The sequence below is a fragment of the Sinocyclocheilus grahami genome, unplaced genomic scaffold (assembly GCF_001515645.1).
Source record: "Sinocyclocheilus grahami isolate Dianchi unplaced genomic scaffold, SAMN03320097.WGS_v1.1 scaffold112.1, whole genome shotgun sequence".
Lineage (NCBI taxonomy): Eukaryota > Metazoa > Chordata > Actinopteri > Cypriniformes > Cyprinidae > Sinocyclocheilus > Sinocyclocheilus grahami.
The window spans coordinates 1,544,842-1,550,056 of NW_015505291.1; the positions used below are offsets into that span (position 1 = coordinate 1,544,842).

The 5,215-nt window shown below is 35.3% G+C and overlaps 1 long non-coding RNA gene and 1 pseudogene across 1 annotated transcript in view; both read right to left on the reverse strand.

Moving 5' to 3' along the window:
• Positions 1 to 4,285, reverse strand: part of LOC107589134 (retinol dehydrogenase 11 pseudogene) — a 10,239-nt pseudogene extending 5,954 nt beyond the window's left edge.
• Positions 4,286 to 4,441: 156 nt separating this feature from the next.
• Positions 4,442 to 5,215, reverse strand: part of LOC107589122 (uncharacterized) — a 13,201-nt gene continuing 12,427 nt past the window's right edge. The window contains exon 3 of the long non-coding RNA XR_001609649.1: positions 4,442 to 4,451. This is a non-coding gene — a long non-coding RNA (uncharacterized lncRNA). The remainder of the gene's footprint in view (positions 4,452 to 5,215) is intronic.

The following is a 5,215-nucleotide window of genomic DNA, read 5'->3' on the forward strand; positions in this document are numbered from 1 at the left end:
GTCTTCAGCGGCTCAGATGTCGGGAGTAAACGACGACTGCTATGTTCATTATTACCGCTCCAGCGGTGAAACACTGGCGGACTGATGACAGCTCGCTCAGGGCGGGTCTAAGGTAAGACGCCAGTCCAGTCTGTGCTGAAACACCACTGTCAATCAAACTATCGTGGGAGGGGCCTGTCTTTGTGATGTCACACAGACAGGCATCTGAGATCGCCTCAATTTGAGAAAGGGGTAAATATTTTAGTAGATTAAAAAAAAACACTGGGTGGGTTTTTATCATTATAGGGTGGTTGTGTACACACACTGCCAACACACATTTCAGTTCAAACAACTTGTAAAAGTGCATGTAGCAGCCGATGACCCCTTTAAGGTATTTTATGTGTATAATTAATTAGTAATGGAGATAGGTTGGAAGTTGTATTTTCTAACAATGAAGTGCTACTAATAGAGCTGCACGATTAATCGTTAAAAGATCGCGATCTCGATTCAGACAACCACAGAATCTCATTTCTAAATGACAACGATTCTCCCGTGTCTATTAAACCTTTGACTAAGTCTTACCGGATAATTCAAATCTGCGTTCGCACTGCCGCTGACACAGAGAGAGCAGTTACCATGTTTGGTTAAGAAACAGCTTCACAAACAGTCTTTTCAACTACACACTAGGTGGCAAAAAGTGACTTAAAAAATGTATAATTGAATGAATCATTTATTCAAGAGAATCGTTAAAAAACGCTGATTCATCCATTAGGTTTATGAGTGAGTCGCTGAATCATTTGATTCATTGATTCTTTTTCATAATTTTAATATTAAATTGAAGTATTAAATATATTTAATATATTTTAAATACATATACACTACCAGTCAAAAGTTTTTGAACCGTAAGATTTTTAATGTTTTTTTTAAAGAAGTCTCTTCTGCTCACCAAGCCTGCATTTATTTGATCCAAAGTACAGCAAAAACAGTAAAATTTTAAAATATTTTTACTATTTAAAATAACTAGACAACCACAGAATCTCATTTCTAAATGACAACGATTCTCCCGTGTCTATTAAACCTTTGACTAAGTCTTACCGGATAATTCAAATCTGCGTTCGCACTGCCGCTGACACAGAGAGAGCAGTTACCATGTTTGGTTAAGAAACAGCTTCACAAACAGTCTTTTCAACTACACACTAGGTGGCAAAAAGTGACTTAAAAAATGTATAATTGAATGAATCATTTATTCAAGAGAATCGTTAAAAAACGCTGATTCATCCATTAGGTTTATGAGTGAGTCGCTGAATCATTTGATTCATTGATTCTTTTTCATAATTTTAATATTAAATTGAAGTATTAAATATATTTAATATATTTTAAATACATATACACTACCAGTCAAAAGTTTTTGAACCGTAAGATTTTTAATGTTTTTTTTAAAGAAGTCTCTTCTGCTCACCAAGCCTGCATTTATTTGATCCAAAGTACAGCAAAAACAGTAAAATTTTAAAATATTTTTACTATTTAAAATAACTTTCTATTTGAATATATTTTAAAATGTAATTTATTCCTGTGATTTCAAAGCAACATTTATCTGAAATATAAATATTTTGTAACATTATAAATGTCTTTATCATCACTTTTGATAAATTTACAGGATCCTTTCTAAATAAAAGTATTAATTTATATAACTCCCTCCCCTCAAAATAAAAAACTGACTCCAAGCTTTTGAATGGTAGAGTGTATAATGTTACAAAAGTGTTTTATTTCAGATGAATGCTGATCTTTCTATTCATCAAAGAATCCTGAGAAAAAAAAAATTTACTCAAGTGTTTTAAATATTGATAATAATAATAATAATAATAATAATAATAAAATGTTTCTCGAACAGCATGTCAGCATATTAGAATGATTTCTGAAGGATCATGTGACACTGAAGACTGGAGTAATGATGCTGAAAATTATGCTTTGACATCACAGAAATAAATTACATTTTAAAAAATATTCAAATAGTAAACAGTTATTTTAAATAGTAAAAATATTTCACAGTATTACTGCTTTTGCATCAAATATATGCAGGCTTGGTAAGCAGAAGATAATTCTTTAAAAAACATAAAAAACTTACTTTTCAAAATCTTTTGACTGGTAGTGTTTATGAAAATGGTTAATACTTCATTCAAATTAATTAAACACTTTTAAATAGACTGCAGCAATCATATTTTGCCACACATTATTTTGTTTAGTTCAGAATCGTGGGAGAATCGTGATCTCTATTTGAGACAAAAAAAATCGTGATTCTCAATTTCTCCAGAATCGTGCAGCTCTAGCTGCTAATACTCCTTGTGTTCTCCCTTGACATTTGCATTAAGAGAACATACGTCAGTATTGTGTTTGTATACACTTTCATTTATTCCTTACATTTTCTTCAGTTGGTCTTAAAAAGGACTTACATTTTCCTTCATAAAACTTTGTGTCTTGTGATTTGTGTCAACTTTTGTGGCAATAATATCTCATAGCTAATGTTTCTGCAAAGAATCACTGAAGAACCTTGTTGCACTGCTATTAAAGGAGTCATGACATGGATTTTTTTATATGTTCTTTGAGGTGTACTTATAATGTTAATAAAGTTTTTGCACACAAAAAAAACACAAAAAAGCAAATACATTGAAAAATGATTATTTTCAACCCTCATTCTGACCCTCTGTCTAAAATGACCTGTTTTAAGGGGCGTGTCCTTTAAGGCTGGTCAGGAATCAGCCACTGTTATGATTGTGTGTCTTGTGATTTGTGTCAACTTTTGTGGCAATAATATCTCATAGCTAATGTTTCTGCAAAGAATCACTGAAGAACCTTGTTGCACTGCTATTAAAGGAGTCATGACATGGATTTTTTTATATGTTCTTTGAGGTGTACTTATAATGTTAATAAAGTTTTTGCACACAAAAAAAACACAAAAAAGCAAATACATTGAAAAATGATTATTTTCAACCCTCATTCTGACCCTCTGTCTAAAATGACCTGTTTTAAGGGGCGTGTCCTTTAAGGCTGGTCAGGAATCAGCCACTGTTATGATTGGCTAAGGTCATTGCACAGGAAACAGTATGAACACCCCTCGCTATTGCATGTGAGTGTTAGTGTTTTGACAACATGATAAAAAAAAAAGGTAATTTCTGGACAGAGAAGTAAGAAAATATTTACTAACGGTTTGTGATGCAGCTGCAGTCAGATCATGTACCGCTTCATCTTTCAACAAATGTTTCTTTGTGAACTCTCCATGACACTGTACCTCATTTACAAAACAAAATACTCCAAACAATCCTCTAACACGATCTGGGATGCCATTAAAAATAAACTATCCACTTGTTCCTTATGCTGGGATCCTTCTGATATCTGTACAAAGATGCAAACGAGCTGTTTAAACCAAATGCGTCAAAGCGAACATTCTTTCACTCCATTTGTCCTGACGACAGAATCGAGCGTGTGGACTGTGTCAGAAAGTGAATGAGCATCTCTATACTGTATCCAGTGTAGACAAGATAGCGACAATGATTGTAATTTCTATTTGCTTTTGACACGACGCAACACTCGCAGTCAGCGTGATCAAGTGTCAGCCTTAAAGGGAGTGAAGACCAGTGGGCGGAGCCTATTGTGAGAAGATGACTATTCGTCAATGTCTTGCTCTGGAGGCAGTGTTTATGCAAATGTTTGTGCCCGGTTGACATTATCTTGCACCTCAGATCCAAAACGAGCCGTTTTTGGAGCTTGATTAAATAAATGCTTTGTTTATAATGAGGAGGATGTTTTAAGCTATTAAACTTAAAGGATCTTTTAATGGTACAAAGATCATATACCAAAAGATTAAGGCAAATTTGATTTCTCATGTCTTGACCCCTTTAAGCATTACATGTTTGTTTTACATTTATGAATAGCTTTTGGCAAATAATACTCACATATTGCAAACTCTCATTGATCACTAACCTGGATGGAGACTGTAGCATGTGACATTGGTTCCCTCCAGTCTCTTGGCCAGTTCATGGGTGAAGAGCACATTACAGAGCTTGCTGTGGGCGTAGGCCCTGAATAAATTGACATCAGACGATCCCAGAGCGAGCTTCTTGTGTGTGTTGATGCAGTCAAAATCAATAGTGCCCAGATCATGACCACAAGACGACACGTTGACCACCCTGCTTGGCGCACACTCCTTGAGACGCTCCAACAGAAGATTGGTCAACAGGAATGAACCGATGTGATTGACACCGAGGATCATCCCGAGGCCATCTTCAGTGCGTCCTGGAGCGGCCAGTGCTTAACAACACAACAAACAGGTATCAGTCATGGTATCTCAAACCACAGCTTACACTTCCAGTCAAAATTTGGAATAAGATTTTTAAATGCTTTTGAAAGAAGTCTCTTATGCTCAAAAATACAGTAAAACATTCATATTATTACAATTTAATTAAAATTTTCAGCAGCTTTTCTCAGCATACTGTTGTGGAAACTTTCAGAGTAAGATTGAAGTAATAATAATTATATAAATACTAATTAAAGGCACAATATGTAAGATTTTTTTATTAAAATATCCAAAAACCATTAGAACAGTGTTATTTATTTTGCTGACTTGTGTACTTACATTATCCCAAATGTTTCGAAGAATGTTTAAATCCAGACAAATAAGCAATTTTAACTAGTGACACGGACCGTGCCCATAGTGTCATTGTGTCGCCTGCCAATGACGTCATAACCCCTCGATTTCCAGTTTTGTTTCGTAGAAAATATGGAAAACCAAAGACGCTTTAATATGTTGTGTGTATTAATAGACCGGTGACGACCACACAGAGTAGCATTATAACAGAATGTCCAAATGTATCTAGTATGATAAAACAGCGCTGCTTTTTTTCCCCACACATACGCATGACCGGAAGGAGCGTAAGCAGTCGACTGTGGCATAATAAAAGCTCTGCTGCTTTCGAGTCATGTGTCGCGCTCGTTCAGCGGCCTCATTTCGCTTCGACGGCTTTCAGCCTCACCCTGCTTCATTCTACTACGTTAATAAATCATGATTTCAGCCCGAGTCCCGTTGCATTGAATCGGCTGTGGGGATGAAGACCACAACTCTCATGATTCCACACTCAGTCACGGTGTCATCAAACTATGCCTTAAAATTATGATTTCATTTATTAAGTGTAAAAATCTGTCCAAACCTGCCTGGCACTACATGAAAAAGTAATTGCCCCCT